Raw genomic sequence first — 23,442 nt, 5'->3', positions numbered from 1 at the left:
AAACCACGAGCCACAAGTCGAGCTTTTTACTTGTTGATGGAGCCATCTGGTTTGAGCTTTTTGCAAAGTACCCATTTGCAGCTTATTGCAGATTCTCCAGGAGGAAGGGGTACCGATTTCCAAGTGTTATTGTGAAGTAGAGCTTTGTATACATCAAGCATAGCAGCTTGCCATTGAGAGGCTTTAATACCTTGAAGTGCTTGAGTAACAGTAGGGCAAATTGGAGCTTCGGGAATAGTGATTGGAGGTGAATTTTGAGCTTGGCCAAGAGCAATGTTGGCTTGAAGATGAAGATCATGTAAGTTTTTGAAGCATAGAGTTGATTGTGATTGTACCTCTTCAGTGTGGAAGTCGGATGTACTGAAAAGAGTAATCGGCATTGATGGAGAAGCTGGAGATGGAGGTCATAGAGTAGTAACAATGAGAGCCGTAGGTGAAGTATTTCTTGATGTTGAAGACATTGCGGCTATGCGAGCAGACCTTCGAGGTTTTTGTTCTTCAGTGGATGGAGCTAAGTTGGGAATAGAGGCATGGAAAGGAGCCGAGTTTTCATGAGGAAATGAAGCTTGTGGAATTGAAGGATAGGAAACTTGATCTTTATATAGATTTTCTATAGTATGTTAGGAACTTCCAAACTGTGGACGACTAAGAGAATGGGTTTGAATTGGAGTGTGAGATTTGATTTTGGCAATGATGGCAGCTTGTTGACTTGCAGAGGGATTTATTGAGTTGTCATACTGCGTTAAATGCTGCCGTTTGGGATATAATGTAGTCGCCTGTGTTGCTGATGGATTGGAGCAACTGGCGAGTTTGGATTGAGTGAAGAGTCTAGGAGCTGCTGCGTGGTGTGCAATGAGCAAGTTGCTGATTGACGGCATTCAGCACCATTTGAAGGGGCAGTAGGTGTCATTTTCGTGCCGTCTTGATGGATTGCAGCCGTAATTTGCGCTGGGTCGATGGGATGGAGGTATAATAGCTGCTGAAAATTTTGATAAGGTTTGATATTTAAGGTTTGAAGCCTTTTGAAATAAGGATTTTTGACATGACTTAAGGGATTTCAAACTTCTATAAGAAGATAAGGATGATGAAAAAGGTGAAGAGTTGGAGTGGCTAGAATTGGACGGAGAGGATTTCGTCGAAGTTATGTTTGGATTTGTATGAGGCATATCTAATGTCAGAGATTCTTTGATAGGAAAAAGTGTGAGAGATGGACATGTTGTGGTGTTGGACGGAAGAAGATTATCTTCATAAAAGATGGCACTTCGACCATAAATATAGACTTTATCAGTTGGATCATAGAAGTGATATGCCTTGTGACCATGTGGCTCTTCATATCCTGTAAAAACTAGTTATGTGGCTCTAGGAGAAAACTTGGATTTGTGATCTTGATTGACAAGAAATACAGTGCATCTAAAGACTTTAAGATGTGATAAGTCAGGAGGGTGACTAAACCATAATCCGTAAGGAGTATTATTTTGTAGGGAGTTGGAGTACAACCTGTTTTGAAGATATGTTGCTGTAGCAATTGCTTCCTCCCAATAGTCTTTTCCCCAGATGAGCTAGTGATAGCATAGCTCTTGTAGCATTGAGCAGTGTATGATTCTTTCTTTCAACAACTCCATTTTGGTGTGGATGATGTGGTATGGTAAGCTCATGTTGAATGCCAAAGGCCTTGCAATAATATGTGAATTCATTTGAAGTATATTCTTCTCCGTTGTCTGTGCGAAGATCTTTGAGTTGTAACTCGTGCTTATTTTCAACTGATTCCTTATATTCTTGGAACTTGAAGAAGACTTGTGACTTCCTCGTGACAAAATGTACAATAGTATATCTTGAATAATCACCAATAAGCACCATAAAGTATTTTGCTCCAGTGAGAGAAATAGGATTTATTGGACCACAAATGTCTGAGTGTACTAATTGAAGTGGTTGAGTTGTAATGGAGTAAGATTTAGGACAAGGAAGATTTGTGGCTTTATTGAGGGCACAAGCTTGACAAAATGGAAGTTGAGAGAGAGAAGGTGGAATGCCACAGACAAGTTTCTTGTTAATAAGTTGTTGGAGAACATTCTGAGAGGCATGACTAAGCCTAGAGTGCCATAGGAGTGCATTCTGTGGTAGACTTGTGAGTGAAGTGGAGTTAGCTGAAGCATTTGAAGGAGATTGTAGTAGTGAATGCCCAAGTGTATAAAGCTGACCTACTTTGGGGCAGGTAAGTTTGAGAGAAGGTGAGAGTAGCTATAAGATGCAGTGGTCTTTATAGAAGTGAGCAGTGAGAGAGGATTGAGAAGTGAGCTCACTAATACTTAATAGATTTTTCTTGAGATTGGGAACATAATAGACTCTATGTACCTTGATTATGTGACTGGAGGGAAGCCACTTAAATTATGCCATAGCCTTGAGCTTATTGAATGCTGTTGTCCCCCATGGCAACACGGAGTGGAGTAGAGATCTCTTTGAAGTCGACTAACCATTCCTTGTGAAAAGTCATATGATGAGTAGCTCCAGAATCGAGAAACCATGTATATTCTTCTTTGGAGTTTGATGAAGGTGCCCAAACACTTGTGGCAAGGTTGATGATTGTTTCTAGTTGCTCTTCGATGTAATAATTGTCGATGCTAACAAAGTGAGCATGACCTTTTGATTGATATTTGTTGAATCTATTTTTTTGACGACAATCCTTTTCAATATGACCCTGTCTTTTGCAAGCATTACATATGAGATGATAATGAGGGTTTCTTGTTAAGGATAGGGATTGAGATTGCTGGTAAGAGTTGGGCTTATGTTGAGGATTACCAAGAATCCCTTTGAAATTAGATCGAGAAGAAAACTTGGGCTTTTGATGAAAGTGTTGAGTTCTTTTGTGAAGATGTCTTGGGCTGTAAGCTATTATAGCTAGAGCCTTGGATTCTTGATTTGAAGAAGTAGAAAGAGTATCTCTCATGACTTGCTCTTGCTTGATTCTATTAATCAGTGGCTAAAGTTTGAGTTTATAAGTGGAAGTTTGAGTACTAATAAAGGCTCTCCAAGATAGAGGTAGGGAAGAGAGTAGAAACATGGCTTGTAATTCTTCTGAGATGACTAAACTAGATATTATGGTTTCATCTAGTAAAGATTGCCACTGTTCTAAGAACCTAGTGGCAGATTGATCTTCATGCATAGTTGCAGTAGATAGTTTTCTAGAACAATCAACATTTAAATGCATTACACTGCACTCTAGACATCTTAGATTTGCCTTGTCTTTGTTAGCATGTTTTTCTCAAGATATCCTGATGAAATATTCATTGGGCTAATAGGTGAGAGATTCCTATGTTCCCTCCATTCCTCGACCTCTAACTCTTCCCAAGGCCATTAGTAGAATGAGTCCAAAGTCCATGAGGATAGAAAATCCTTTCTCATCATATGAGACATATGAGTTTACGTAAGGTTCTTCTTTCAATGGCTTTTCCACGAAGTGCATGAGTACATCTCTATATAGGTGGATGGTGTTGATGCATCCTAATGGCTTGTATATTCATAGTAGATTGATATCCACCCTAGGTGCTGTGGGTCTTTTGCTCATGGGGTGTTGGTAGCACCACTAGAGCTTCCCTTCTTTAGTTGAACAATCTATTAATCTAATAGAATGGTTCCAAATAGTGTTATGGATAGGGAAACCTCCTACGATACCAAAAATGCATGGTTTTGTGTCCATAACTCAAGATGACAAAGATGTGGTGCTATTGGTCACCAAGAAGATGATGGTGATGAAGAATGTGAAGAAGAAGATATAGATAATATGAAACAAATGGTATCAAAGAAGAGGGGTTGCTAAAAGTAGAAATGTCGCTTATCTTTTTTAAAATTTAATAAAAATAATCATAAAAAAAGAAACCTAGGACTCTTGCGCCCTATTTCACACATGAGGTGTTTTCTTACGTTCATCTCAACTCCAAGATAATCACTTATGATCTATGATGATACCTTGTTATTTTGAGAATTTTTTTTTGTTAAACTACCATATTGGCAATCATACCCTTAATCCAAATTGTAAAAACATGAAACCAAATCCTCAAAATACAGCCTTAATATGTGTTCAAGCATGAGAACACAAATCTAACTAATTGGAAGCATTTCAAAGTTGACAAGAATATCCCCTCCTATTTTGCAACAATGAACCATACAGGTGACTTCACGACCAAAGTATCTAAGGGTCCCAGCAATAGAATCAAAATGTTGGGCACCACATGCTCAAATTTTGGACTTTAGACACCCTCTTATTGATTCAAGAGGTTCAACCATTATGTCGATGACTACCTCTTACATAATCTCTTACACATGAATCCACATTCAATTATAGTGGATGTGCAAGGCATATCTCCATGCACGAAGAAGGCTCTCATATACCCCACAATCCAAGGTGCACTTTACTACTTAAGTGCTACTCATTTATCAATAAAAATTACACGGCATCTCTCTTTGCATATTTCAAAATGATAAAACTTAAGAAATTTAAAAAATTGTGAGCCTTCCAAGCTCTTTTCTTTTTTCATTGTCTTTATATTGATAACTATTGGTGGAGAGGTGGGACAATAAGAATTTCCCAAAATGAGATGGTTTGAGATATCTACAAAATTCAAAATCCTACCATATCAGAGTCATAGGTGCACCCAAGGTGTCAAAATCTCTATGCATGACCATCACCCTTTGGACATGGGCTATAAGAAAAAATGCAGCTTAAAAAAAATTGATGAACAATCTCCTAAAGTGTGAGAATTACGGAGAATGCCCATCGCATGTCTATGGCCTAGTGATCATAGATTTCTCAAACTAATATTTGAAGAGTAAGCATGGTATTGCAAGCTACATTCAAGTTTCTATCCTATGTAGCTCCCTAAGAACTGTGCAATGAGCCTAATATCTTCTGCATATTTCATGGGAGTGGCACTAGTGTGCTATAAACCTTGAAGCATAGACCATAAAGACTCATTCACGAATCCACAAAGACTGTATTGTTACATTTATGAACCACTTAATTGTGACCCTTGAAGACAAGAAAATTGGGTGAGGGGACCAAGTGATAGAGGCTACTTCATGTGGAAAAGGATTGCATTGAACCTCTTGGTGGTGACTTTCAAAGACAAGATCACTGGACGAGGATCACCACAAAGTGATAGAGGCTACCTCTTGGAAAAGTATTAACTCCATCAAGCAATAGGTGATGGGAAAGAAAGCTAGGCACTAAATTTATTTATAATAGTATGAGTTTTGGTAACACCAAGAAGTAACCAGTGTAATTCGAATGCCAATCTCACCCCCATGCTCTTTACGTGTCCCAACTGTCGAGAGCGATTGAATCTTGACATTTTGGTTCTATTTTTGGGACTTTGAAATCCACCATCTAGAGTATTCACTTCTCTGTTGTGCATAAGAATAGGAAACGGGCTATAAAGGGTGAGTGAGAGATCAAGGGAGGTTTGATTTTTGCTTGCATGATAGTTATTTTTGAAACATGAAAGGTTAGATTAGAAAAGGAGAGAGAGTGATGTTGATATTTCCCTTTATTACAATAGTTTATTGTTGTGGAATTTGGAAGCACTCTTAGGTAGGAATTGAATAGGCTAGGAGTAGGTACATATTGAATGCACGGTGTAGAACTCTCAGAGAAAGACTCATAGTGGTTGAGAAATGAACTTGATAAGGGAGTCTCTTCTGGATAGAACTGAGAGATAGAATTCAAGTATGAATCTAAGTGTAACCATTCGAGGGCAAGAAGCACTCAAACATGGGAGAGCTAAAGGAAAAATAGTTCAAAATCAAAAGAAAAATAAATAAATAAAATAATAAATACATGAGAAAGTAAGAAAATGACATGCGAAATCTCTCTACGAGAGGATTAGATGACAGAGGGTAACCTAAGCAGGAGGGAATGTTGTGATAACTACTTGGAGAGAGAGATAGAGAGAATACATGTCAGAGAGTGATGATCAGAGTTAAGGAAGAAGGCCTAGTGATAGTGGGGGTTAGTGGGCCTCAAAAAAGGGGACTCAAGTGCCCATAAAAAATAACTACACTTAAATCATATGAGAGGGAGAAGAGCCTGGGAGGTGTATGTGAGTGCACATCTGAGTGTGCGAGTCGATGATAGCATAGAGAAAAAAGGGTAGTCTCCAAGGGTGAGGTATTTTGAGAAGAGTAGATTCGAGAGAGTGTGTAGAAGGAGAAAGGGGGAGTTGCATTCAGTGCACTATTTGAGTGGAGCACGAATTAAGTAGTAATTGAGTAATCTGAGTGAGTTCTCTCAAGTCATCTGAGTGCAAGCGAGCTATTTGAGTGACTTCTCTTGGGTCATCTAAGTGCAAGCGAGCAATCCAGCAATGAAAAAGAGTCCACTCAAGTGATCTAAGTGTAGGTGAACAATCCCACTTGAGTGATCTAAGTATGAGCGAGTCATCCGAGTGCAATTGAGCAATCCAAGTAATGAAGAAGAGCCCACTTAAGTGATTTGAGTGTGGGTTGATCCATTTGATTGAGTGATCCAAGTGTGGGTGAACAACCCACTCAAGTGATCCAAAAGTGAGTGGGTCATCCGAGTGCAAGCAAGCAAACGAAGTTATGAAGAAGAGTCCACTTGAGTGATCCGAGTGTGGGTTGAGTCATTCGATTGAGTGATTCAAGTGTGGGTGAACAATCCCACTTGAGTGATCCGCATGTGTGTAAGTCGTCCAACTATGAAAGGGAGAGCTATTTGAGTGCAAGAGAGCTATTTGAGTGACCTCTATTGAGTCATTCAAGTGCAAGCAGGAAAGAAGATTCCACTCAAGTGATCTGAGTGTGGGTGAACAATTCCACTCGAGTGATCGAAGTGTTATTGAGCTATATGAGTGTGAGGGAAAGCTATCTAAGTGCGAGGGAAAGCAATCCAACAATTCCACTTAAGTGATTTGAGTATTAGTGAGTTATCTAAGTGTAAGAAGGAAAAGCAACCCGAGTGTGAAAGAGAGCAATCCAATTGTGAGTAAAAGTAATGCAAACATGAAGGAAAAAGAGCACTCGAATGTGTGAGACATTGGACTCGAATAGGGTTCAGGCCACATGAGCTCTTGAGAAGTAGATTGTTCATCATCTCAACTTGATTAGGAGCACAAGGAGATGGCGAGTAGCTAACACATGAGCCCTACACATCCGAGTCTTGCATATCCAAGTCCAAGTTCGAGCAACACATCTCAGCCTTACATGTTTGAGCCCAAGTGGAAATGTCATCTCCATCCAAGTGTTGAAGAACCATTAATTGTCCAAGCCGATTCCCCCTCAAATGATCTATTTTCAAGTCACCACTCGATTGACCCAGTTGAGCCTCCATACCCACTCGGATAGAGTATCAAAGAACTATCAAAGTGTTGTCATGATGTTTGAGTGGATCCATAAGAGTGACTTCTCCTAGAATACTACAAAGCCGATGGCAATTGAGCAAAAAGGAGCCATATTGTGGATTCACCAAAAGGCTAGTATACTCAAAGAGCATAGTTGAGCCACAAGACTACACAGGAGAGCAAGCTTGAGCTTCAATCGAGGTAGGAGTTAGACATCCTAGTCGACTGTGTGCTTTTAATTCTAGACTTTCCATCCAATCCTACACATGTTCCGATTTCCCCACACATTTTGACTAACTGACCCTTGATCCGAGTCTACATAATCCCACCCAAGTGCTCATTGAATTTGCCTTCTTGACCAGCTGTACAAGTTGACCGCCTTTCCATCATCTGTAAGAATTGATAGGTCAATTTGGATGCTATGTATGAACCTTGAGCATTAGCTAGAAACCCCATCACTCACAAATACAATATCAAGGGTAAAGCAATTGCACCAAGAGTTGCCTTAAGTGAGAATATGCTTTCTACTCATAGATGCATATTTGGGTTCCCAATGCATCCTACGACCCATCCACATAGTCCTTGAAATCATGCTAGGCTCATGAGTGGATAGACCTCTTTTGTATTTCTCTTTTTGCATATCCAAATCCTCTTTCCTACCTTATGTAACTATGTTAAAGCATTTGTCATGTACAATAGAATACATTCATTAGACTCATGACTGAAAACTATCCTACAAGTCTACCTTGTAGAAAGTTGCTTGTATTTTCCAAACCGTAACTCAGATTGCTAAGCTTTTTTCTACAAAATTGTGGTCCACTCTTGATTTACAACTTCCATTAAGATACCAAGACCAAATTTTGAAGGATTCTACCCCCAAAAAATTCTATGCAACTTGCAACTCTCTTTTCCTGTGCATACTCTTGGTTAGACATCACCTTTCCAAAGCCTATAACTCTAGAGCCCATCCTAGAAGTGTCAACCTCCATTAAAACCTCTTCGATTAGCATCAAATTTTAAAAACACTAAATCTGCCCTAAGTAGTAAATTGTAGTAAACAAATTAGGGAGCAAACACACTCAAAACAATAGACCCACCATCAAAAAATACCTTAAGAAGTTGACCTAGCCATCATCATGCCTTACTACCTGACAAAGATCACAAAAGAGAAAGTTAGTCTAATCCCAGGTGACCAATGTGTGGATTATTCAATCAACTCTAAGAGCAAAAAGTGTCTTTCTCAGGAACCATTGCCTCCTTATCTAACTTGATTTGCCTCATTAAAACTCTAGTCCTACAAGAAAAGTCAAAGGCTATGTTTGCCTTAGGATCCAACCTGGATAACTTTGGTTTTTACCCTAGCAGATTCTTAGAAGAAATCGAACTGCTTTTAGAGCAATATGATCAAAAGATGATAACTGCTTATTTTGAGATATTTTTACACTATTTTTCATGCAAACTGAAGGACTTTGGCTTTGATTATACACTATTTTTCATAAAATTTATTAAAAAATAAGAACATAAAGCCATATTTGGGCTATGCTGAGGTGGAATTAGAGGTAGAGAGTTTGGATATTTTAGATGGAGAATTTAGGGAGTGGGAAAAATAATTGTACTAAAAAAGCGGATGTGGGAAATTTTTTAGTGAAAGATGTAGACATTTTAGAGACGGGTAGAAATACGAGTATAATTTAGTATGCATACACAGAATTTGGGTTGAGAAGCCTGGTGGGGGCAAGGACAAAATAGGTTTGGAGATGTGGAAAGGTGCTAGGGAAACTAGTTTAAGTGGGAAATCTTAAAATTTAAAAAGGGATTATTCAAGAAATGGAAGGAGGATGTCATGGGAAGTGGGGGGTTTGAGCAAGAAGCAAGAAAGTGAGCAAAAAATGGGTGCCATGTTGCAAGAGGATGTTGATTAGATTGCTATAGACTTTGGCCATGAAATCAACATCATTTGGCTGCATTTGATCCTCTCTTCCATCTCCTCCATCTCCTCCATCTTCATCCATTCTTGGTTTGCATTCTTGAGTTGTAGCGAGATGATTTTTTTGCGAGATTGTGGGAGAAGTAGAAGATTAAGGAATTTGAATATTTCTAGGAGTGAAGAGAGAGGAGAAGCAAGCACCAACACCCCCAAATACGATGAAACATCTTTAGTTATCTTCTTAATCGGGTATGCTCGTTTTCATTAAAATTTGAATGAAAAATGGATAGAATGAATGATTTGTGGTTGAATGTATCAATTTTTTGATTTTTGACTGTTAAATGAATGGAAATGATCCGAGTTTTTACATTGGTTGCATTGAAATGGTAAAAAATAGGTTAAAAATTGCATTTTAGACCAGAATTAAGGAAAATTAAGAGTTTTGGATAATATTAAAAAGAAATCAATCAAAATAGAGTTATAATACATGGAAATGTATATAGAAATGAAGTTTTATAACCTGGAGATGAATCTAGTAAAAGATTTATGCATTTTAATACAAAAAATGACAGTTTTTTATAATAATGAGTAAAATTAAAGACATTAATGGGAGATTAAGGTCAATAACTAAAAACAGAGTTGAATTAGGTTAAGATGGATTAACCTATTAGATTTTAGTTCAAATGGACATGTGGAGTTAAAGTTATTAAATTTTCAAGGGTAAAAATAGTAGTTTTTAGGTGTTTTTGAGAAATAATTAGTAAATATTAAGAATGAATGAAAGTATTTATAGATCCAAACTACATTCATAATGAGGAATGCTTGGTTAATAGGGTTTCGTGTGTTATGATTGGATGTAATTATTATAAACATTTTTATTTTTCTAAGTAGTAATAAAGAAGAAATAATAACTTTTGATAATGAAGTAATTAGAAGGGAAATTAAAAAGAGACTATAGTTAATTTTCTGTTCAAAATATGTTTCTAAATTTCAATAGATAATGGATTTCATTTACATACACGTCCTTTGTAAAATACCATTCAAGGGTTGAAATAGTAATTAGTGAATATTAGTGATTGTATTAAAGTATTAACAAAATTTAAGAATGAATTAAGAGTTTTTAAGTGATTTATTTCTCTGATTAAAGTTTTGAGAACATTGGAGTTTGTATACATACTATGGGTTGTAGTTCAAATTAGGGAGGTTAAATAGTAATGTTTAAGGAATTGCAAGTAAGTAAAGAAGGTTATTAAATAGCTGATGGTTGGACTATTGAGAGAAATGATAATGTGACTTTTATGCTAGTAATTTGAGGATAAAGAAGACATAAATATCCACCCCAAAACCTTAATTAATACAATGACTTCACATATAGTCATCTTGCCTACTTATCTGGGGGTTTTCTAGGAAGCCATCATTTTTTATGCGTTTTGCCAAGAGTGACAAGTGTGTTAATTAAGTAGAAGAGAGGGTGGTTTTGGTTATTTTACTAATTTAAGCATAAACTAAAAGAAAATAAAATTTAAGGTGGAGGTGACACACTAAAAAGGAATAAAACAAGGAGGGAAGATTTTAAGATATTTCAATTACTTGAAACCAAACTCTTCCAAAGTTCAATATCCTGAAAAGGAGATACATAATAAACCACCGCAAGTATAGTAGGAGCAACATATAAGGAGTCTTCCCTAACAGATGGGGAGAAGCTATAGAGCTTAGGACTAGAACTTTATACCTATTTGACCTTGATGCATGGCCTAATTAGTCATTTTGAGATTAAGAAAAATAATTATCAACCTAAGTAAACGAGACTTTGATGAGCCGTTATAATGAAACTTTCTTACAAGGATTCTTTCTTGAATTGCCACAGGATATTCAACATTTTATTGTAGATATGGCAAGGGATACTGAGTTAGTGGATGGGGGCAAACACTTTGGACCCCAACTGTGGGTTGATGTCAAGAAATTATGCACTTGGAATTGGATGTTTCAAGATGAAGCAAATGGGATTTTCCTATTAGTATCACATTTTAAGTTAGTCGATGAAATTCAACTTAATACCATTAGTGTGAACCACCATTACGATTGGTTTTCTAGAGAGTCGTATAAAACTTTTAGGAGAATAAATTGGGCTCAAGTGTCTTAGTCTACGTCGTATAATAACGAAGGGAGTCAATGTAACATTTCATACAAAAAGGAAGTGCAGGAAGTGGTTGAGATTCTAGGTTTAGTACAAAAGATTAGTGATGATATACCCGATGGGGCTGAGGATAAGGAATTACACGACATTCTTTGGAAGAGTTTACACAAACAAGGTTTCTTATAGTAGAGTGTGATAGGAGGATGTGCACAGTAGATAGGACGATGTGCACGGTAGAGAAAGCTCTCACGCACCAAAGTGAATGAGTGAAAGCAAGGAGTTAGCACGGGAAGATAGAGCCAAAAGAAGATTGGAAAAGAAAACCAAGAGAATAGTGGAGCAGTTAGAACAATTGAATGTCGAGTTGCAAAATACCTTGCAAGGTGGGCTGGATTTGTCATTAGAAACTAGAAAAGTCACTAGAGAGACATCTTCTATTGGAATTGAGTTAGATTACAATTGGGAGAGGCAAGCAAGAAGCTCCGAGGGCATGAGTGGTACCAACAAGGGTAGCTCAAAGAAGGGGTTAATTGCTAGTGAGAAGAAAGAAGAAGATATGAAAGAAGAGGGTCAAAATAGTGACGATTTCGTGGATTCTGATAATGTTTCCACTAAAATGGCAAGACATAGGACAGATGACACTCTTGTTGATCATACGATAGAGGAAAACAATATAGACACTCTTGCAGAATATCGGTCTTAGTAGATTATTTGTTGACCCAAAAGAGAGGGTTCCAATCTTCAAGGATCTAGAAGAAGTGCTAAGAGTGTTACATATGGCTATTAGAATGCATGTGTGACTTATAGATTTCACACAATATTCTGGTCGTTGAGATGACGATCCTAACATACATGTCCAATGGTTTGAAGTGACGTGTATAGCGAATGAGATTATTGATGATGATTAGAAACTTCACATATTCCCAGCAACCTTGAAGGATGAAGCAGCCTTGTGGTATGGGAACCTTCTTGTTGCCACCACAAGGGTAACTTATATAGTATTAAGAGAGGGATTTTTAACTAAGTTTAGGTGGAAAGGATTCCAAGACAGTTTAGGATTGGAATTTGACTATCTAGCACCAGGAGAAACAGTGGAACATTACATTGAGAAGATGGAGACATTAATTAGGAAGATGCGACAAAATGCTCCTGCAGAGGATATGCAAAAATAGAAATTTATTGAAGGATTGCAGGAAATAGTGAGGGAATATGTAAGCCTTAAGTGACCATCTAATCTAGCAGACACAAAGATAGAACCATGATGGTGGAAGGAAGTACAATTAGGATAGTTAAGCAGGAAGGGGTTATACAATAACCTTGGATTAGTTCCCTGAAGTATATCGCCATCCATGGTAGCTAGTACTCCATATGTAGGAGCTTCGATAGCTCCTTAGGATGCTTATATGGCAAATGTAGTCGTACCACCATCATCAATGCCATACTCATTAGGATTAAATCCGTATCTTGTACCGCCTATATATCCACCACCATCAACAGTCATTGCATCTATAGTATGGAGTCTATATAAGTTTAAGGTGGCTGAACTGATAGCCAAATTCCTTGGTAGATATGACAAAAGATATTTTGGGTGAGGTAAACCCCAATGTGAAGGGTGCTTATAATGTTATCCAACCTACTAGTGCAACAGGACCAACTCCAATATCTGGTCAAAGGAATGCCACACCACCAAGGTCTAATACATCGTGTGGTTTGTCATGGTTTTGGTCATTTAGCAACAGAATGCCCGACACCAAGTAGAGTGGTTCCTAATCTCAATCGAGAAATTTGTTTTGTGAGTATTGCTTGAGAAATAATCATGTGGAGGATCAATGATTGATTAAGCAAACTCATCTACAACAGCAAGCAGCCCAAATGGAAACAAATTATAATTATATGGATAGTCAAAATATGACTTATCTGATAGGACCTTCTAACATGCCATTTATGCCAAGAGGCATGCCGACCCAGGGGGCATCTCTGTGTGCCAAGGAATCAAGGATAGGGAGGATATTGAGGGAATGAGAGGAGACCCTCACTATATAGAAATCCTAATTTTAGAAGGAATAATAATGCAGGAACAAGTGTAGTTTGTTGGAGATGTAAGCAACTTGGACACGTGATTTTGCCCAAATGAGTAGAAGAGAAAGGATTATGTCCCTTTGTGTGCCAAGTGTGGCCATGAGGGTCATTATGAAAGAGATTGTCTAGGAGGAAGTACATCTTCACAAAGCCAAGAAAAGGGTAAAGGTATTTCTGGTTCAGCGACAAACTTAATAGAAATCGTATAGGACTTGGAGGTGAGACCAATCAAGAGAAGAAGGTCACTTTTAACTCGGATGTAATGATTGGGAAAATCATGCATTCACAATCAAATTCAACCATTATTTTAGAGAAGCAATAGGGTCTGGGGCTGAATGAAACTATTAGTGCCAAGATCGAGACTTCAAAACATGAGAAACCTTAACCAAAACACTCGAAAGATCATAATATAAAAAAGGAAGTGACAGATTTGCTGCCTAATTTAGAAGATCAGCCCGCTTTGTCCATTTCTTTAATTTATCCAAAGATTAAAGAGGGAGTGGCTCCATTTCCTTAAAGATTGAGAGGATCGAAAGCAGTTAAAGATAATGATAAGGATAGAGGGAAATCTTTTGATATATGCGATGAACAAGAAAGTTTAAACTAGTCTATTAATTTGAGACAATTATTTGAAATTTCTCCTACTTGTAGAAGAGAGATATATCATAGATTAGTAAGGCAAAGGGCTAAAAGGAGAAATCCTATGACTATCTTACCAAATACAAGAGGTGATAATACAAATACACGTGTTCAATCTATAAGAATCATGGATTTATTCTTGGATCTAGGGGCTCCAGTGGTAGACATGGAGGTGATGAAGCACATGATATTTGGGGGGCTTAGTTGGATGGCAGAGCAGAAGTACATTTAATGATAGAAGAGACGATGCTTAAATTAGCATTGAGTGATAAGAAGGAGATTACAAGTATTGTCTTATGTTTAGTTGATCAATGAAAAGTGACAACTTTAGGTCTCTTACGCCAAATTCTGACTGTGATTACGGGGTTGGATTTTAGCACTAATTTCTTGGTCATGCGACCTATACAAGGAGCTTCTTCTTACCCAATTCTTTTGGGCAAGCCTTGGTTGTTGCAATCCTAGTGCGACCAAAGATGGCACAAAGGCATTATAATGATAGGCCCCAAGCATGATAGGGTACAATTGAGAGTTATGGCTAGGGAGTTTTTGCATTGTTGAGAAATAAGCCAAAGTCTAAGGCATAGTCTAAGCCTTATCATATTGTTATGTGTAAAGTATCCTTAAGTTTGGGGATATCTATCTTTAGAGGATACCATTTTAGTGTGTGTAGACTGCTGGAGGAATGGTTGGAGAATAATGGAGGAGAAGTTGACATTGAGCTTCTAATCTGTGCTTGTTTCATCTTAGTCTCCCTCTAATTGCAGTTTTGTCACTTGATATCAGCCTGTGTCATAACTAACTCGATATCCTTAGGCTCAACACCAGTCTCGTCCACCTCTTCATCATCTTCAGGCTCACCTGTAGATGATTTCGTGATTTCATGTGATAGATCGGGGGCTTTAAACTATTCAGCAGCCTGTGTCTGTAATTGAGTGCTAAGGTCCTCAATTTTTGCTTCTCCAAACACAATACACAAGTTTCATGCCAAGCTTTTGCATTGATTTTCTGATTTTCTTCTCATTGCGACTCTATTTCCCTTTCCCGTTGGCAAGGCCACCATCTTCCTCATCTAGTTCAGGGGCATCGTCATCATCGTCATCCTGGAGCTTCTGCTGCTCAAGCTCAGAGGCGAGGTCAGCAGTGCTCTCCTCGGCTGTCATGGTGTCTGAGTGAGTGTGTAGAGGCAGGGAATGCACAACCCTCCTTCCTTACACTTGGTTTCCCGTTCGCTCAGAAAGAGAGACAGAGGCTGGGATTGAATGTGTGAAGTGATTTCCCAACAAATAGAGAGCCTTCATGTATTTCCAATTGGTGAAATTCAGCAGAGAGCCATTGAATGCATTATTGTCCAAGCTCAAGACCCGCAGTCCATCGAGCTGAGTGAGAAAACCAATGCTGCCCCTGGTACATCAAAGTTGGTCGAAGACTTCTTCTACTGGAATGTTCTCTAGATCAACAGTTTCCTTGTTGATGGCATCGAGACTGGCTTGTTTGTCCCCCATTCTGTTAGTGCTTAGAACCACGCTCTGCTGACCCAGCACAAGAGAGGAGGTTTGCGGCGCAGTTTCATGAACTCAGGTGAGCCACCGAGTTGTTGATGGGTAGGCGGTTCCAACTGGCAGATCACAAGTTCCTTGAACAGAGGTTGGGTAGTGTGTATGTGTGTAGGAGAGATCAAGGGAATGAGAGGGATGAGAGAGAGTGCCTCCTTCTTCTTGCGGCCAGTATAGTCATCCTCGTCATCATCATCCTCATTTTAATAGCTCCAACCAGGGAAGGGTGTCTACAAGCTTTGCAATAGATAAAGCAAGAGTTTTATGTGGTCAAGAACAAGCTAGAAATTTTGTTACAGCTGGAGCAATAGATTTTAGCTGCAAGAGGATCTTTGCCTATGATGCAATGATCAGTTTTGGAGGTCAACCCTGTATTCTGTCAGTTTCTGTTTGTGCGAGTATAGCCTAAAGAAGCTGATGGGATAATCAGTAATCATTACCTTTTAAGAAAATACAGAGTTTGTGTTGCTCTGTGCTCATCACAGCAGGAGAGAGTGACATCTTGTAACTGGTTATAGTAAAACCAAGAAGCTAGCTGTTGTCTTGATGAAAAGAAATGCAAGGCTAGGTCCACATCTTGCTATTGGCAGAATATTATGGATGAAGTGTTCCATTGTAGAAGTGCCAAGTGCAGGGATAGTGTGCTTCAAGTGCCATAAATACCGTCCAGGACTCCAGACTATGCCACAATCTACAGGAAAAACCAAATACCTTACTTGACAGACTTGAGCCAAAAGAAATTTAAAAATTGCAGGAAAAGTGGTCAACTTTAGTCCCATGTTTTAATGCATTTTGGGTCATACAGACATCGTGTGGAATCCGATTTGGATGTTTCTTGCTGGGAACTAAATGTATGACATGTTGGCATCATGGATGGATGTATATGACAGTTTTTGGACACATGTATGATAGTCATATTGCTGAATACCATTTCTGGACAGATTGTATTGTTGTTTTCTTCTGAATTTGCAGCAGTCATAATGTCTGACACGGCACAGATCACTCAGATTGTGGGGGAAAAATTGAGCAAAGACAACTATAGTGTGTGGTCTTACAGGATGGAGAATTTTTTGATGGGGTAGAGATCTATGGGATCTCATAACAAGTGATGATGAATGTCCAGAAGTTCCCGAACATCCAACTGAAGAGCAAAAGAAAGCGTACAAGGATTGGACTGGGAAGAACATGAAGGTTTTGGATTGGATCTCCATATGTATTTCAGAAACATTGATTCCTCATATCAAAAAGGCAAGTACTTGTAAGGAGGCATGGGAGATCATAGAAAAAATGTATGGAACATGTACAGAGGCTTGTAAGATACAACTTAAGCAGAGATTACATGGTGCATGGAGAGACAATCGCAGTATCAGTGACTATGTGGCAGAAATCAAGCAAATTTCAGAAGACCTTGCATCCATTAATGCACCTGTTGATGATGATGATTTAGTGTCAGTGACACTAAATGGGCTTGGACCAGCTTTCAAATCTTTGGATACCTCTATTTCCGTTAGGGGAGGCTCTATGCCTGACTTTGAGGAGCTTATTGGATTGCTACTTACAGAAGAAATCAAGTTGGGATTGAATGCATCTAGCAGTGGCAAAAATGCAGGTGGAGATAGTGTTTTCTATCACCAGAGAGGTCGTGGCAGCTCATCTAGAGCTAGAGGCTCTTCATTTGGTCGTAGTAATTATGGTTTTGATCGTGGAAGAGGCAACTTTGGTTGTGGTGAATTCATGCATAGAGGCAGGGGGGATCTTTCCCTAGAGGTAGAGGACGGTCTAGTCCTTCTTCACAAAGAGATGGCACTTGTCATTATTGTGGGCATTTGGGTCAATTTGAGAGGGATTGTTATCAGAAACAGAATGCTATGTCTAGGGGTCGTGGAAGGACCCAATATGGCCACTATGTAGGCACTTATGGTGGTACAGGTTATGGACCTAGAGGTGGATCGCCTAGAGGTCATTTATTTGCTATGGAGCATGTTCTTGGGAGCATGACTCATCCTCCTCATGAGAATGACTGGTTTTTGGATTCAGGAGCTACAAACCACATGACTCATCATGCTGAGTGGTTTGATAGCAAGGAGCAAGTGCAGAATGATGAGTATGTTGCCACTGGTGATGATACTTTACACAAAATTACTCATATTGGTAGTGTGCCACTTGTTACTAAAGATGGGATTGAGAACAAGCTTGGTGATGTACTTTATGTGCCCACAATAACTAAGAACCTAGCATCGGTTGGTCAGATCAAGGATTACAGGTGAGATTCAATAAGTTTGGATGTTTTATTGAAGAGTTCCATAATGGGAGAACTAGCAGGGTGATTGCTCATGGTAGAAAGAAAGGGAGATTGTTTGCTTTGGATGCAGGTACTCCAGTGATTCAAAACTCTATGTATGTTGAGAGAGGACATGGGCAAGATAAGAATGTGGAATTATGGCATAGACGGATTGGTCATGTTAATTTGCAAAGATTGAAGCAAATGCAATCAAAACAGATAGTCTGTGGTCTACCGCATTTAGGATATGTGAATTTTGATCATGTATGTGAGGCTTGTCAATTTGGCAAGCAGTCTAGATTGCCATTTCCAAAGAGGGGGAGAATAAGCAGCTATCCTTTGGAAATAATACACTCAGATATTTGGGGCCCATGTCAGAATGTTTCCATGAGCGGAAAATGTAGATTCTATATCACTTTCATTGATGATTTCAGCAGGATGACTTGGGTATACTTTATGCAGCATAAAAGTGAAGCATTTGAAAAGTTCTTGGAATTTAAATCTATGGCTGAAAAGTAGTTTGGATGCTACATAAAATTTTTCAAGTCAAATAATGATGGAGAGTACATGTCATATGAGTTTTGTGACTTCTTGAGAGATCGTGGTATCAAAAGGCAATTGACATGCATGTATACACCTCAACAAAATGGTGTGGCTGAAAGGAAGAATCGGATTATTGCAGAGGTTGCAAGGGCAATGATGAACCAAATGAACATGCCATTGTCACATTGGGCAGAAGCACTGAATACTGCAGTTCACATTATGAATAGAACACCTACAGCCTTGATTAATATGTCACCATATGAGAGAATGTATGGCATGAAACCCACTATTGCATAGTTTAGAGTCTTTGGATGTGTCTATTATGTTCATGGTCCGAATGATTTGAGAAAGAAGATGGAACCTAAGGCTGTAACATGCATTTTCCTTGGATATCTTGATGAGAATAAGGGATACAAATGCTATGATCCGGTGAGTAAGGAAGTATACATAAGCAGGGATGTCAAATTCAGTGAATATGAATCATGGTACAAGCCCAAAATTGCAGTGGGATGTTGATTCCTATGAAAGCAATGATGATAATGGCTATGGAAGGAAAATTTCAGCAAACAACAAAATTGAAAATCAGCATGTAGAAGATGCTTCAGGACCTCAAGAGAATGTGGAAAGCAGTGGCAGCTGCCATGGAGTGGTAGATTGAGAAATGCACAAAGGAGTGCAGAAGTTGCAAAAGGTAAGAGACCAATGATTGAAAGTTCATAAGATGAATCTATAGATGATGAGTATGGCATTCCGCATGTTAAAACACCTGGCACTAGAAGTGTAGGAAAGTATGTGCCACCACATGCTAGATCAGATGAGACACACGGTAGTGCACCTCAATTGAGAAGGTTAGAAAGGGTAAGGTATCCAGTTGATAGATTGACTTATAATGGGTTCATGAAGATGCATTATGCATACATGGTTTCTTATGTACAACATGTGGAGCCTACTTGCTTTGAAGAAGCAGTAGAGAGCAAAGAGTGGAGACAAGCAATGGATGAAGAGATGAATGCACTAAGGAAAAACAAGACTTGGGATTTGATGAAACTACCTTATGGCAAGAAGTCCATTGGATGTAAAGGTCAAATGTAAGTCGGATGGTTCTCTTGAAAGGTATAAAGCAAGGCTAGTTGCAAAAGGATATGCACAAACTTATGGTTTGGACTATGAAGAAACATTCAGTCCAGTAGCTAAAATGACGACAGTAAGATCGGTAATTGCTTTGGCTTCTATCTATGGTTGGAGGCTTTATCAAATGGATGTAAAAAATGCATTTTTGAATGGCAACTTAGAAGAGGAAGTGTACATGGATCAACTAGAGGGCTATGTGGATCCAAAATACCCACATTATGTATGCATGTTGAAGAAGGCTTTATATGGACTGAAGCAAGCACCAAGAGCATGGTGTGATAGAATCAGCAAATTCTTATGCAGTATGGGATTTCAGCAGAGCAAAGCTGATTATTCACTTTATGTGAGGCATACAGAAGATGGTATGGTTGTTGTGGTCATCTATGTTGATGATCTCATTATTGTAGGTACACTTGAGAAGGAGATTAATGAAATCAAGCATGGGTTACATAAAGAGTTTGATGTAAAAGACCTTGGTTTGTTGAGATACTTCTTGGGTATTGAGGCTATTGACACACCTCATGGTATATGGCTGATAGAAAGGCAATATGCATTGGAGATGTTGGAAAAATATGGCATGACAGGATGCAAACCAGTTGATACAGCATTGGATCAAAATGCTAAGTTGATGGATGATGGATCTTATGTTGAGGATGTTACTATGTTCAGAAAGATGGTTGGTAGTCCTATCTACTTGACCATTACAAGACCAGACTTGAGTTACGCTGTTGGATTGGTAAGTCAGTTTATGCAGAAACCATGCAAATCACATTTGGATGTAGTGAGAAGAGTTTTTAGATATGAGAAGAAGACAGCTGGATTTGGGTTGTTTTATGAAAAAGAAATCAAGCCTACATTGTTTGGATAGAAGATCTACTAGTGGCTATGCATTCTCATTTGGATAGAAGATCTACTAGTGGCTATGCATTCTCATTTGGATCAGCCATGGTAAGTTGGAGCAGTAAGAAGAAACCTACAGTTGCTTTATCAAGCACTGAAGCAGAGTATAGAGGCATTGCATTGGCAGCATGTGAGCAGACATGGCTGAGATTGATCCTGTATGACATGGGGATAGAGATTGATGGTGGAGTCATTATGTATTGTGACAATGTTAGCAGCATTATGTTGGCAAAGAACCCAGTCTACCATGCAAGAACAAAACACATAGAAGTGTACTATCATTTCATTAGAGAAAAAGTCATTGATGGAGAGATTGACTTGGTCCATGTGAAGACCAATGACCAAGTTGCTGATATCTTTACCAAAGCATTAGGTAAAGATAAGTTTGAGTACCATTAGGTAAAGATAAGTTTGAGTACTTCAGGAGTGCACTTGGAGTATTACCTTTGCAAGCTCATTTTGAGCTTGAGGGGGAGTGTTGAGAAATAAGCCAAAGTCTAAGGCATAGTCTAAGCCTTATCATATTGTTGTATGTAAAGTGCCCTTAAGTTTGGGGGTATCTATCTTTAGAGGATACCATTTTAGTGTGTGTAGACTGTTGGAGAATAATGGAGGAGAAGTTGACATTGAGATTCTAACCTGTGCTTGTTTCATCTTAGTCTCCCTTTACTTGCAGTTTTGTCATGCATGAACCTATGGAGGAGAGTATGGATACGAATAGGTCTAAAGCCCCGAGAATAGAGGACGAATTCAATGAGACCTTTGAGATTGAGAAAAAATATGCTTGGTTATATAGAGATTTGCATCATTGTGCCTCTTTAGATGGGGATAAGACAACAATAAATATGGTGCACCAAAAGAATGTGGCAAAACCCTTGGGAATGGGGAAATATTATTTGCACTTTTCTTTAGAAGATGATAGTGACAATGATATAACTAACTGATTGGCCACCTCTAATAGTGGTTTACCTTATCTATTGGTAGTTTTCTGGATGAGGAAATTTTCGGAGATGAATGGGAGATTACTAGTTTAGATGCTAGAAGCTTAGTGAGGGAGAACCCAAGACCAAATGTTAGTGGAATACAAGAGCACGATAATTTCTAGGATTTCTTCTTTGAGTTTAATTCTTGAGCCATTACACAAGAAGAAGAATCAGAGGATGGGATAGAGGAGAAAGGTGATGAAACAACCATTGAAGAATTTATAGTAGTGTTGGAGGTTAATGAAATGGAAATAGAGAACCTACCCATTACATTTGCTCCTTTGGAGATGGACAAGATTCCATTTGGGTTTGATCAATTACCTTTGTCTATTCAACAGTTCTACTTTCATTATCGGAGAGAAAGAATATGAGAATCCCACGGTAATAGGAGTTGTAGGTCTTTCCAGTCTCTATCTCATAAAGAAGATGACGACGATTCTCCTAATGGTGGAGTTGTCTCATGTTATGTTACCATGACAGATTGGGAAGAGAAGTGCCGGGATGAGCTTAGTTATCACAGTAAAGCCATGGAGATGCCTCAAGGAAATGCATCTTACTCAGTGGTGGATGCATTGGAAGAGGCAATTTTATGTAATAAAGATGAGGTAGCAAATGATAGTGATCTTATTCAACCACTGCTGCTTGCTAAATAAAATCACTCAACTATAAATAGATAAAGTTGATGCAGAGCATGAAGCATCAAAGAATAATAAATTGGCTTAATTTTTATAGTTATATTATAAGACGAAGAGATGAATCATTGTTATTCGGGCCGAGAATTTTGCTGAGCAAGTGCTACAAGAGAAGCAAAACATGGAACAAGTACAATTTCAATTGATGGACCAATTAGCTAAGAGGGATGCAATGATTAATGCTTTGCAATTGGAGGCAAACTTAACATACAAAAATGGAAGAGTCATGATACCTATTGTTAGGGGGGTAGGGGGACTACAAATGTCCCTTGGCTCTATCATCAACTACGTTGAATAGATCATCCCGAATGGGGAGTGCCTTTGAGAGCTACGATGGGAAATTTATCCTCATGCGTAAGTGACGAGTGTGGCAGGAAAAAGATTTTACCACATCCTGCCAAAAAGATTATGGACTTTACCATTTATGGTGATGGGGTTGAACCACATCTCTCATGGCATGAATTAGGGGCTCCAACAAATTTCACAGAGCTAAAGAGAATTATTCACTATTTAGGCTATCGCATACAAGAAGAAGAAAATGAAAATCTTCACTTGTTGATACTTAAGTTGAAGCATAAGAGATGGAAGTGGAATTTATAGGATCAACAATGCCTTGAGTTTCATAATCATATTTTGCGACATTATTGCCAATATTTACATGACCCAAGTAAGAATAAAAACAAAAGTACAGTGTATTGTTCAAAGAACTTGCAAGCGTTAATTGGGAAGCAAGATGTGTTACATAATTATATGGTTGAGATCAGTGAGTTTTCTCCACTAGAGGAGCCTTCCAGTGCATTAGTTGTGTATCAAACATCTTGTAAATCACCATCTTAAGATCCACCATCTGAAGTTAATTATGGGAAAAATATGGGAGTGGGTAATCGGCTAGGTCATGTACCTATGAAGAAATTTGCTGAGATACTAGTTTATCAAACCTAACAGGGTTCAAACAGCTTATGTGCACAATTTCAAAATTGAAACAACCCGTTTTGAAGTGGCTCCTAATAAGTTTCTGTTATTAGGTAGTCAATTGCAAGGTGTTACTTTGGAGAAATTATAGAATGTTCTTAAGAAATATTCTCATGTATTTGCTTGGAGCTATGCGGATTTGAAAGGCATGAAACCTGAATTGTGTCAACATTACATTGATATTGAACCTCATGTTAGACCTATATGCCAGCGTCGAGATGGCACAAAAATCCTAATTATGCAAACAAAGTGC

At 38.5% G+C, this 23,442-nt stretch overlaps 1 pseudogene; it reads right to left on the bottom strand.

Annotated features, from left to right (window-relative positions):
- Positions 1-14,903: 14,903 nt before the first annotated feature.
- On the bottom strand, positions 14,904-15,294 carry LOC148033174 (nascent polypeptide-associated complex subunit alpha-like protein 1 pseudogene; annotated as a pseudogene).
- Positions 15,295-23,442: the final 8,148 nt, after the last annotated feature.

This window comes from Lygodium microphyllum, chromosome 7 (genome assembly GCF_053477565.2).
Source record: "Lygodium microphyllum isolate KBCC chromosome 7, Lygodium_microphyllum_v1.1.10, whole genome shotgun sequence".
Lineage (NCBI taxonomy): Eukaryota > Viridiplantae > Streptophyta > Polypodiopsida > Schizaeales > Lygodiaceae > Lygodium > Lygodium microphyllum.
This window is presented reverse-complemented; position numbering and strand designations above follow the sequence as displayed.